A 13295-nucleotide genomic window follows, 5' to 3' on the forward strand; every position below is an offset into this window, starting at 1 on the left:
GCACAGAGGAAGTAGCAGGTGGTGACGTAAATGCAATTCTTCCACGGCAATTGAGAGGACATAAAAACCTGGAAGAGGAGTGCAGAAAGGAAGAGGAATTAGAAATAGCTTAGATACAAGTTCAAAATTCTTACTACCTTCTGTCTCATCTACGGCTAAGTCTCAGGGTGAGGAAGGGTGAGAAAGATCTCCAGTATGTTTGTGGGGAAGGACCCAGAATAGAAGATAATTATGTTTCCCCTTCCCAAGTTATGGTCCAGGGAACTGCAAGCCTTTTAGCAAAAGCTTGCAACTAACACTACATCAATGTAGTAGGGGAGCAATACCAATGACATGCCCAGACCACACTCCTGAAAAGCTACCTCAGAGTCCCAAGCATGCCAGCAAAATGTGGAAACCATTAAGGAGTTTGCCTTGGGTCAGTGGGCCCAAAAGAGCCTGGGTTTAAGGAGGACCCAGCACTCACAGACCCGCTGACCAGAGGCCATGGAAGCATCAGGGACATCAGCCTCAGATGCAGCAGAGCAGACAGGGCCACTCCAGATTAAGCCAGTACAAGGTACAACCTAGTAGTGGCCAAGGGCAGAGGATGGCACAAAGATGAGAGGCCCCTTCCTCAATGCCAGAAAATATTATAAGGCTTCTCTATGAATACCTTCCACCCCAGAAAAAAAAAAGGGGGGGATGTGAAAAAACTGAACATTTATCCAAAGGACTGATTATTTACCCAAGGGTCTGAGTAAACCTGGAATTAACTAATAAATTAGACCAGAAGGTACTGACTTTATCCTAAATTGGCAAGATTGCTATTACCCAGTAGAAATAAGAAGCTTCAGAGTTAAGGAAGTTTCAGTTATAGAGCAATAATGAAAGTTACATGTTTGCACATTCAAATTTGTAGTTTACAAAATTTATGCCCACTACACTTGCAATTGGGTTTCTCACTGAACAAAAAGTAAAAAGGTAAAGCCCTTGCCGACATAATCTACCTCTCCAAAATCACACTGGTTTCTATCCATTCCTAAAATATGTCGAGGTCTTTCCTCTCTCATGGCTTTTCCACATGCTGTTTCCTTCACTTGTACCCATAGCTCTTTATATAGGTTGCTCCAACTCAGCCTTTAGTTTCAATGTAAATGTTTCTTCCTTGAAAAGGGCTCTCTGGCCACCCTATCTAAAGCAGCACAGCACCCTGTTACTTCTTCTCTAGCACTCCTTGCAATCTAACTTCCCAAGCTCTGTCCTTGTCTGTCTTGTTCACTGCAGGCTCTGGTCAATAATAGGTGCTCAATAAACAGTTCTACATGAATCAATGAATAATCAAAGTAAAATGTGAGAGAGAAAATAAACTTTAAAATCTTCTAATAAGTCTGAGTATTAAGGAGTTTAAAAATTTAAAGTAGACAACCACCACATTTTAATTTGGATATGAAAGTCAAATAAAAGACCATAAATAAGTTCCTATTTCCATTTTAAGAACAATGCAATTACAGAGTTTTACAAAGACAGTTATGTAAATTCATAGGGTGCCTTCTCCAGACTAAAGCCATTTAAAACAGAAACACAAAACAGAAACAAATCCAACAAAGAATAAAGACAAGTTTCTTTTAAATTAAAATAAATAGGGACTTCCCTGGTGTCCAGTGATTAAGACTATGCCCTCCTATGCAGGGGGTATGGGTTCATCCCCTCGTTGGGGAGCTAAGATCCCACATTCCTCATGGCCAAAAAACCAAAACATAAAACAGAAGTAATATTGTTACAAATTCCATAAAGACTTTAATAATGTAAGATATCAATTCTTCCCATATGAATTTATAACTGTAATGCAACTTTAAGTAGAATACAAAAGGATCTTGTGTGTGTGTGTGTTTACAATGATCAATATTAGACATACTTAAATATGTAAATAACAACATAAGTTCCAGCTCTCCAAAGTGATGAGCAAGAGTCAAGCCAACTCATCCTATGAAAACAACCAAAAACACTAGGTGAAATATAAAAAACAAATCCTTAAAAGTCACTAAGCCATAATAAGATAGTAAGGAATTACCTAGTTAAAACTGTAAGAGAAAACCAGGAACCTAGAGTAAGTCAGCAATGGAGCTGCTTTTGATCTGAGGGCATTTGATCATGAGGGAAAATATAAATTTTTGTTTGATGATGTCATAGGGTATGAGGAACACAATTCAAAGCACAGGACCCACATAAAATGATGAGTCTAGTAAGACAGTATCCCCACAATAATCTGTAGCCCTAAAGGGCAACACCCTCACGCTAAAAGTCATCTGAAAGTAAACCAGTCCCTGAAGTCCTATAACCAAGGTCTGCACTGTCTCATGGTCCCGGGAATTACAAACCTTGGATTAAGGTGGCACTTTGCCTGACCCCAGGCACCTATAGAATAAAACATAAAAAAATAAAAAGTTGCATAAAAAGAATAGGTAAGATACATATAAGATAAAGTGAGAGATGACAGAACTGAGTAGAGACAGTATTTGAAGAGGTAACAGTTGAAAATGTCATAGAAGTATGAAAGATCCCCATCTCTAGAATCAAAAATCACAAAGAACGAATATACAACAGAGGATATCAGTAAAGTCAATGAAATGGTCCTCTGAAGAGACACACCATCTGGTGAGCTGCCCCACCTGATCTCTTCCCATTTCTTCTCCTGCTTCTCCCCCTCTCCCACCAACACATATACTCTCACTCCAGCCACAGTGAACTATGACAGAGCTACCTAATTCATATCATTTTGACCAGGATTTTCTTTTGTTTAAAAAAAGAAAACACCTGGACCACATTTAGAAGGGGGGACAAGGATATCACAAGGATATCATAAAGATACACATAGATGAGAAATGAAATTAAAATTGGAAAGTCATCTTTCTGACCAAGTCACGTCATAGGTTTCTGGGCCAGCATTTAGACTGGACATGGCAGGCCAAAAGGCACCTGCTGCCCAAAGGCACCTTCCTAAAAGGCAATCAATCATCTGTAGCCTGAGGAACAAGGGATTAAGGTCACATGATCACCTGAAAGCACGTCCTGCTATGAGGACATAGCAGTGATCTTGATTAAGATCCATAGTACAGCTACAGGTAATTTGGCAAAAAGCATGTTGGTCAACATGATAATTTGGCTGAAATGACAATCAAAAATAAATATACCTGTACCGACATTAATTTCTTAGTTTTGATAAATGCATCGTGGCTATATAAGATGTTGATAGTAGGGAAAGATGGTTGAAGGAAACTCTGTAGTATCTTTACAACTCTTCTGTAAATCTAAAATTATTTCTAAAGAAAAATTATTTCAAGAAAAATTATTATAAATAAAATTATTCAAAATAAAAAATCAATTTTCAAAAGTGGAAAAATCAAAAATACCTAGTCATTGTTTTTGTTTCTGTTTTTCCAATTACAGTTTTCCCCCACTATGCAAAAGTAGAGCATTCCTCTGAAACCTTTCATAAGCCGAAATGGCGTAAAGTGAAGAAGCAATTACCTTAGGAGACATCTATGTAATGGATGCACAAGACAAATTGAGATAAAGCACAGATGCACACAGGAACAGTTCAAAGCTATGGCTGTTTGATGCTGACATGCTGAGTGTGGTTCCTGAGAAGGAGCTTGGTGGTGCACCATCTCTATAATGGCTTGGCTCCCTTCAAGACAAACGCCGAGCGCTATTTTTGCTTTTCACCTTTTTTCATAAAGTGAAAGTCCTCTTCAGATTTCTTCTAGGTATTGAAAACCGGTACTAATGTAGGTCTTTCATAAAAGCGAAGTGGAGTAAGATGAACTTTCCAAAAGTGGGGGATACCTGTATTCTACCTTAATTACATCATGGAGTGCTTTTATGATCCTAGATATATATTTTTAAGCATTATTCTTTCATATTTCAAATTTTTCAGGTGTTATCCTACTTTTAAAAATTCTGATTTTTTTTTTTTTTTTTTGTCTGCACTGTGCAGCTTGCAGGATCTTATTTTCCTAACCAAGGATTGAACCCGGGTCGCCTGCAATGGAAGTGCTGAGTCCTAACCACTGGACTGCCAGGGAATTTCCTGTAGTTGATTTTTTGCCAATTATTTCTGCTTTCACTGATGACTATAGAGAAAAATTAGAAAAACGTAAATGTTCCATATTGAGAACCAATATGAAAAAATTGTGATTTAGATTAGAAACAACATGAATCTATAGAAATAGGTTATGAATAAAATCTAAGCAACCCTTGCTATCCCATCTAGCCTGTTTCTGAGTTCAGACACCAAGAGCTGGGTCAGTGAAGAACACCTGTAGTTAAAAAGGTATCATGGACTTAGGGATAGTCTTTCTGTTATTCTCATTTGTACACTTTTTCATTTTTCTCTAAGTAAATGTTAAAATAAATGAAAACCATAAGAGGCAAGGAATTGGAACTTCTCAGGGCTTGTTTTTTTTAGTTTTTCCATTTAAACTTTTTCTAATTAATTTAAAGCCAATTGTGATTGCTTCTTGAATGTGGTTGGGTTCACTTTTCTGGTGTTTGTATTGTATTTTTTAAAAAGGCAGAAAAGAATATGAAATTACAGAAGATAGTCAAAGTCTATAATTCATTAGACATAAAAAATACCAGATAATTATTATTCAAAAGTTTCATTTTATACCTGACCTACAAAAAACACATGAAGGATAAATATTTGCTTTAATTTGAACCTTTCATCAGAAATACCCCACGTTCTGGAAGTCCAGATATTTGTTCTTTCTGTATTAACACCTTTTCACCGATACTTCATTCTTTTTTTCTTTTTTTTTTAAACAGCTGACTGGAATTTTCAGTGTGTATGGCTGGCAGATATCAACTTCTAGAATCTAAGATGTAATCCCTTTGTGTTTCTTTGGTTTTAGATGGCCCTACAAGAATGCAATCATAAAGATTCTACAGTTGATGAAGACACTGTGGAGGACAAAACTATGTAAAGGGCACCTTTACATAGCTAACCCATATATCTTCAAAACAGTCTTATCTCAAGCTGTGTTTCTGACAGTATGTTACTGTAACAGAGACTGTGATGAGGCTGTCATTTCCACCCTTAAGACAAAGATAAGAAGAACTTCTAATTTCAACATAAATGCTAGATTAGTCATCTTAATTTAAGCCATTTGCCTATGTGTTACACCAACGACAATAAGTTACTGATGGCAGCTTCATCTGAAAATCTGTTGAAATCATTTGAGCACTTGATATTTCATTATAAATGCCAGATTTTTTTCCCAGAAGTTGAGGATGGGTTTCTGTTCTGTCTTCTTGTGTGGCAACAGAGCAAACACCACAGCATGAAGTTATTGCCTCGCAAGCTGTCAATGGTAAAAAGCTGTTCAAAAAAAAGGAGGCATAATCTTAAAACTATCATCATTATATAAGGTCTCAAAGGGAACTAGACTCTGCAAATTTCTCAGTGTGGAGAACATGAAACATAATGATGATAGTTTCAAAGGGAACTAGAATCTGCAGATTTCTCAATGTAGAGAACATGAAACCATAAGCATCACAATTCCCAGTGTCATGATTAAGAATGCTTCACCCCTCTTAAACTGTACTTGTATTCTAAGAAAATGTATTATCACAATAAGATAGCATGGAGAGGATGTTATTTTTGATGGCAAATATGGTAAACACTGTTGGCTGCCAATTGAACAGTTATTCCTTCCACAACTTTCTCCCCTGCCAGCAGAGCCTGCCTATACTTCAGAAGCTAAAAGTGCCAGAAAGTCCTCTTTCTAGCCTCCCTTACAGCAAGAGCATGGGCAAATAACCAGTCCTAGCTACTGGGGCCTAAGAGAGCTGAGCAAGCTGGCAGGCCTTTGGAAAAGGTTTTTTTCATCAATAAAGAGATATGTATGGGAGGAAACTGCTGTTCTTCTACATAATACTTGGTTGTGTCTGCATGTGACCCCTGGAACCACTGTAGCAATCTTGCAACCATGAGGAAAGATATCACCAAGTTGCTAAAAATAACACAGAGAAAAGCCCTAGGTCCCTGAAGTACTGGATCACTAAGCCCTGTACCAACAATGAATATCCTTGCCTCTGGACTTCTTGTTGGATAATAGTTACTAGTTAGTTTATGGCTTTAGTTTAAGCCATCTTTATTTGGATATTGTTACTTGAGGGCCAAAGCATCCTAACTAACAAAGCTAATGAATATCTGTTCATTGCATGCTATCCAGATCAGGAAGTTAAATTGTTGCTACTTAGCCAACTCCAGCCATTACTGTTACTTGAAAACTGGGTTGGCCTCTGGGTGGGTGTCCAGCCAACAAACACAACCAAGCCAAAGATCAGGAGAAGGAAGGATTTATTACTACTTGCAGCAAGTAAGGAGAACACCTGGGATCTTTCCCAAAGCAGTGTCTCCCAGAACAGCAAAAGTGGGGAAGTTTTAAGGTAAGGGGACCTGCATATTCATGTAGGCAGTTGAGCAGAGGAGAATTCGGCATAACGCATGGCCAAAAAAACACAAAACAAAAACAAATTGGGGCAAAGGTCAACAGAGTCCAAGCTTTAGTGTTTCGAAGTCAGGAGGGTCAACATCATTCCATCCTCCACCTGGATGGGACTTCAGTTCCTGCAGAACTCAAAGATATATTATTATGTATATCCCCTGAGGAGGAACTAGGACTCTGCTTTATCACTGCACTATTGTTTGCCTTTTCTCTGTTCCTGCATTCCCTCAGTTCCCTTAAGATCATAATTACTGAGACTTGTTCAAGGGCAAGCATTGTGGCCAGGCTTAGATCACAGAATGGCTTCTCTTATGTCAAGAAAACCACTCCTGGTTCTCTTTCTCCAGGGACCCCTTAACTTATCTGCTTACATTACCAGTGTCTCTACCTTAATCCCTACTGCTTCATTCATGTTTTTCTTTTCTGCCTTTCACTAAGGAGCAAACTCAGTATAATTATACACACATCTATGCTTCACAGTAAAGTCTGTTTCTTCTGCATCTCTCCATGATGGCCAACGGGAAGGTACTTTTTGCTTCTCCAGTATATTTTTCATTTATGTTTGCTTTTAACAGCATCAGAAATGTGTTGCAATTTTTAGCTTATAATTTCTTTCTTTCTTTTCCCTAATTCCATATTGAAATCACAACTGATCTAAAATTTCCAGAGAGAAAATGCTAAAGATAGAATAAAGATTTGCTGTTATAGAGGGTCATCCACATAGATCAATAAGTGGAGCTGAATGGTGAGGCATCTTGAATAATGAATAACTGAATGTACTATCCTTTTTACCTATAAGGAAAGCAAAAAACTTAACATCAATTTAAAAAAAGAGAGAGACAGAGACATAATGAATTACATACACGTGAGTTCAAAATCCTAGCTTAGAACAGTTAATTTTTAAGAGACCTCACTTGTTTCTTGCATGCTATGCTTAAAGGCATAAAGAACCTACTACGATTTTTCATGTTTACTCATAACAGGGAAAGAACCCTTAAGCAAGAGTTGATAAAACCTTTGTTGAATATTATTCAGCAACACAGCAAAATGAAAACTTAGCCAAACTAGCCAAGCAGATATAACTGACATTTGATTTATTAAGAAAAAAAAAGTTTTTTAAGAGGAAAAAGACTACAAACCCTGAAAATTTCAGATCCTTTTCTTGGATATAGTTTCTTTTACTGTTTTTCTGCTTATTACAAAAACATACTCACTAAAGGGGAAAAAAAATCCAAAATTACAAACTTTTCTGAATATCAATCAGAAGCACAAAAGCAAATATTAGAAAAAATTATCCTTAAAACTACGGAAGAAAGACTTGAAAAACAATCCATGATGCACCAAAATTACCAATACTCGAATAAAAAACAGAACTGGAGATATTCATAATGGCTGTTTAAGCCAAACTGTTATGATGATCAAATTGCTTTTAAACAAAATATACGCTACCCTGTATTTTCAAACCATGGTGTCATTTATCTTCAGGCCTTTGCAAATGGTCTCCCCTCTTTATGGGGTACTCTTCTCTCCCCCACACTCATCTGGCTGATTAATGAGGTACTGACAAGCACTTGAGAACTAAAACCTATTAAAATTAATAACGTGGGGCGACTTCCCTTGTGGCACAGTGGTTAAGAATTTGCCTGCCAACGCAGGACACACGGGTTCGAGCCCTGGTCCAGGAAAATCCCACATGCCACGGAGCAACTAAGCCCATGCGCCACCACTACTGAGCCTGCACTCTAGAGCCCGCAAGCCTCAACTACTGAGCCCGCGTGCCACAACTACTGAAGCCCGTGCACCTAGAGCCTGTGCTCCGCAACAAGAGAAGCCACCGCAATGAGAAGCCTGCACACCGCAACGAAGAGTAGCCCCTGCTCGCCACAACTAGAGAAAGCCCGCGCACAGCAACAAAGACCCAAAGCAGCCATATAAATAAATAAATAAATAAAAATTAATAACGTGGGGACCTGATTTAAATTAAAAAATCAAGATTTTTAGTTCCTTGTTTTAAAAGCCCTTTTAAAAAAATTAAATATTTGATTTGTTATATCATTTGGTTTTATTATATCATTTTTAATATCCAGATAGGAAAATTTATGTCAAACATGAACTAAACAACTCTATAAGAAAAACAAAATTCTGATATTAAATTCTTTCTAAGTTCAAATTCACCACTCACTCTTAAGGTAAAGTAGTCCTGAGATGAAAGAGTTTGAAAACTGATATTCTGTGTAATAGGTTATTCACTGCAGCACCACTGTAACTTCAAGATATTGGAAACAACCTATACGTCCATCAATGATAGAATAGCAAAAATAATCATGGCACATCCATACAATGAAGTACTATACAACAGTAAAAAAGAGTAAGGAGCAATTAGGCAATAAAATAAAACACATCCAGATTGGAAAGAAAGAAGTAAAACTACCTCTACTTGCAGATGACATGATCTTGTATATAGAAAATCTTAATGAATCCACTACAATAATTATCAGAATAAATGAGTTCAGTAAGGTCGAAGCATAAAAGATCAATATACAATAATCAACTGTATTTCTGTATACTTGCAATGAATAATCTGAAAATGGAGTTAAGAAAACAATTCCAGTTATAATAGCATCAAAAAGAATAAAATACCTAGTAATAAATTTAACAAAAGAAGTGCAAAACTTATATTCTGAAAAGACAAAACATGGCTGAGAGAAATTTTAAAAGACCCAAATACATGAAAAGACATCGCATGTTCATGAATCAGAAGATGTAATATTGTTAAAATGGTACCACTCAGCAGGTTGATCTATAGATTCAACATAAAACTAAAATTCCAGCTGGCTTCTTTGCAGAAATAGACCACCTGATCCTAAAATTCATATGAAAATTCAAGGGACTCAGAAGAACCAAACAATCTTGAAAAAGAACAAAGTTGGAGGACTCACACTTCCCAATTTCAAAACTTATTACAAAGCTGCACTAACCAAGACCCTGTGGTACTAGCATAAGGACAGACATATGGGTGAGCGGGAAAGAACTAAAGAATGCAGAAATAAACCCTCACATCTAGGTCAACTGATTTCAAGAGAGTGTGAAGACACTTCAGTGGGGAAGAAATAGTCTTTTGTTGAACAAATAGTGCTGGAACAATTGGTTATCCACATGCAAAAGAATGAAACTGCATTCGTTCCTTACTCCATGCACAAAAAATCAACTTGAAATGTAAAAACTAAAACTACAAAACTCTTAGAAGAAAACACAGGTGTAAATCTTCACGACCTTCAATTAGACAATGGTTTCTTAGACATGACACCAAAAGCACAAGCCACAAAAGAAAACATTTATAAGTTGGACTTCATCAAAATTAAAAACTTATGTGCTTCAAAGGCCATCATCAACAAAGTGAAAAGACAAGCCACAGAATGGAAGTAAACACTTGCAAATCATATATCTGATACAGGATTTATATCTAAAATATATAAAGAACTCTTACAAGTCAACAATAGAAAGACAATCCAATTTAAAAGTGGAAAAAGGATATGAATTTCTTTTTAAAAAATATATACAAATCATCAATAAGTACATAAAAAAGATGCTCAACATCATTAGCCATCAAGGAAATGCAAATCAAAACCAAAATGAGTCACCCCTTCACACCAGAAAATAACAAGTGTTGGGGGGCTGGGATGAACTGGGAGGTTGGGACTGACATATATACACTACTATGTATAAAATAGATAACTAATGAGAACCTACTGTATAGCACAGAGAACTCTACTCAATGCTCTGTGGTGACCTAAATGGGAAGGAAATCTAAAAAAGAGGGGATATAGGTATATGTATGACTGATTCACTTTGCTGTAGAGCAGAAACTAGCACAACATTGTAAAGCAACTATACTCCAATAAAAATCTGCAAAAAAAAAAGTGTTGGGGAGAATACAAAGAAATTAGAATCCTCTGCCTATAGGAATTAAAATGGTCCAGCTTATGTGGAGAACAGCTGGGCAGCTCCTCAAAAGATTAAACAGAGACCCAGCAATTCCACTCCGAAGTGCGTAACCAACAGAACTGAAAACATCCATCCCAACAAAAACTTGTACAAGAACGTTCATAACAGCATTATTCACAATACCCCAAAAGTGGAAATAACCAAATGTCCATCAAAGATGAATAGATTAAAAAAAGAGGGCTATAGCCATACAATGAACACTATTCAGCCATTAAAAGAAAAGAAATATTGATACATGCTACAACACGGATGAATCTTTAAAACATACACTAAGTGAAAGAAGCCAGTCACAAAGAACCATATATATTGATTGCATGATTCCAGTTAAACAAAATGTCCAGAACAGACAAATCTAGAGACAGAAAGTAGAAAGTATGTATTATCTTTCCAAATTAAATTATTTTTAAAACAACTGTTGTTCCTGCATTTATATGCTGTCTTTCTAAATCCTAAAATAATTCTAAAATATTTTTTAAAGCACTTGAAAGCACAAACGCATGCTATGAATCAAAGAGAAAAGACCTGGAATTTTGAAACAGCTAAGGAAAACTCATAAACCTTAAAGGCAGAAAACCAGTTGTCTTTGTTGAATGCTATCAAATGACCAAAATTCCCTTCAAGTTAAATTCTAGCCTCCTTTTGTTTTTTTGTTTTGTTTTGTTTTTTAATTTTTATTTTATTTATTTTTTATACAGCAGGTTCTTATTAGTTATCTATTTTATACATATTAGTGTATACATGTCAACCCCAATCTAGCCACCTTTTGAACTGAAAATTATTATCAATAAACTTTAATTTGCAAAATATCTGTATATTTTATAAAGCAATCATCAGTGTAAAGCTGAAACTCGCTAGACTTTACATCACAGTAAATAATTTTAGACTAAATGCAACAAATACTTAACATACTTCTTGGAATAACAGAAATAGCATAACTTGGAGTCAGATACACGGTTTGAATCTTAGCATGCTATTTACCATCTAGGTGATCATCAACAATTTGCTTGGTCTCTGTGAGCCTCAGTTCACCCTCCAGATAAATCAGGAATTATAATACCTACTTCAGAATGAAAAGAAACATCCAACTACTTACTAAATGGGAAGGTGGGGGTCAGGACAGTGTTTGGATGATTTCACTCTTTTTAAAAAATCTATACAGTTTGAATATTTTTTACAACTTGTAAATAATTTTAAAACAATGATTTTAAAAACAAAAAAATCTACTTTAGGGGTTCTTTTAGAGATATTTCGTAAAACATCTACACATAAGGAGACTCTCAATTAAAATTTCCTCACTCCTTCCATAGCCTTTCTACCTTCTTGAATTCAGGTGAACAAAACTGGGAAGAAGCAAAGTTAAACATTTATTTTTCTGAAGGCTATAGTTATCAAGAATGAGATAAACAAGGGCAATAAAACTAAGCCTTTAAACCACTTTCCTCAAAACATACCTAAGAATTTAATCTGAAGGGGAAAAATTTCCACGTTTACTGATTCTAATCACTTTATTCTAATACTTTGTTTTTGCTTGTTGTTTTTGCAATATAAAATAATACTATCAAGTGAAAAGGAAATTTAGTACCTTAATCATTTGACCAACAAGACAAATTCAGGATTCAGTCCAGAGAATAGTTATCACTGAAAAACACAATACAAATATAATGACTATCATTTATCTAGTAAATAAGATAATACTAAAAGAAGATAAAAATAAGATAAGCTCCACCTTTTTTGCTTTGACAGCACACTGAATAGATGAATGTAATTCAGTTGATCTAGGTTATCACCTTATATTGTACAGAATACTGTGAGAATTAAAACATTCTCTTCCATATGCTAACAGATGAATAAAGTGAATGTCAGGAAGCAAAATCGTCTTGCAGGTCAAAAAAGTGCCATTTTAAAATCACAAACGTACACTGGGACCGCTAAAGCTGGTTATGCGGCCTTTGATAGCTTGTCTTAAAAACTGAGTCATTAGACTTTTACAAGCATCTAATGTATAACTTTAGCATTTCTCATCAAGTATGTGTAAGTACATAATTAAACCCTCATGTCCTTTAACGTTTACAAATCCTATTCTGGACCATTAATACATATACTCCTGAGAAAGAATATCCGGGAGTATTATTGCATTTCTATAGTGTCCTTGTTTTCAGACTATTTCAAGAACGTATCTCTGAAATGGGGAAGCACACTCAGTAAATTTTAGAAAGATACAACGATTTACACAACTATTTCATCTCAACCTCATTGAGTGGTTGAATGGAACAAAATTAAAAACTTAAAGTGGTGAAAGCCAATAGGTAAGGGATTCCCCAGCTCCCAGGCTTTCTCCTTTCCACTTCCTGCAAGCCACTTCAAAACTCCAACTCCGATGACGAGAGTTCTTCGAAGTCCCAGCGGATAAAGCCAAGCTCTTAGCCCGACCTCCAAACTCTGCTTCTCTGGGCCGCCCCAAGACAGGCGCAGGGGTGGCAGGATGGCTGTCCCGCGCCCGAGGGCGCGCGGGCGGAAAAGAGGGACACCCATGACTCATTCGCCCTCGGCCCACCGCCAGACCGCACCACCTTCACCCGCGCGAGGTCCCGGGACCGGACTCTCAGCGCCCCCCAGAGGCGGGTAGGCCCCTTCCCCAAGAAGGCCCCCTCCCCCGGCAAAACACCCTCCCCGGACGAGGCCCGGGCCGCGCACAAACCTGAGACACCTGCTCCCCTCAGATCCCGGAAGCTTGCGGAGTCCCTCGCCCCGCCCCTCGCCCTGCGAGCATGCGTACCAGGACGGCCCGCGCCTGCG

At 37.0% G+C, this 13295-nt stretch overlaps 1 protein-coding gene across 6 annotated transcripts in view; it reads right to left on the reverse strand.

The window, feature by feature from the left end:
• Positions 1–13247, reverse strand: part of SHLD2 (shieldin complex subunit 2) — a 101019-nt gene extending 87772 nt beyond the window's left edge. For 5 of the 6 annotated variants that reach the window (XM_059900659.1, XM_059900656.1, XM_059900661.1 and 2 more), the window contains exons 1-2: positions 13198–13247; positions 12082–12137 (exon numbers count right to left, since the gene is read on the reverse strand). The gene's annotated coding sequence lies outside the window, so the exon portion shown is untranslated. Of the gene's footprint in view, positions 1–12081; positions 12138–12225; positions 12545–13197 lie in introns of those variants that run through there. The other variant, XM_059900657.1, reaches the window with a different exon arrangement.
• Positions 13248–13295: the final 48 nt, after the last annotated feature.

This window comes from Balaenoptera ricei, chromosome 16, assembly GCF_028023285.1.
Source record: "Balaenoptera ricei isolate mBalRic1 chromosome 16, mBalRic1.hap2, whole genome shotgun sequence".
Classification (NCBI taxonomy): Eukaryota; Metazoa; Chordata; class Mammalia; order Artiodactyla; family Balaenopteridae; genus Balaenoptera; species Balaenoptera ricei.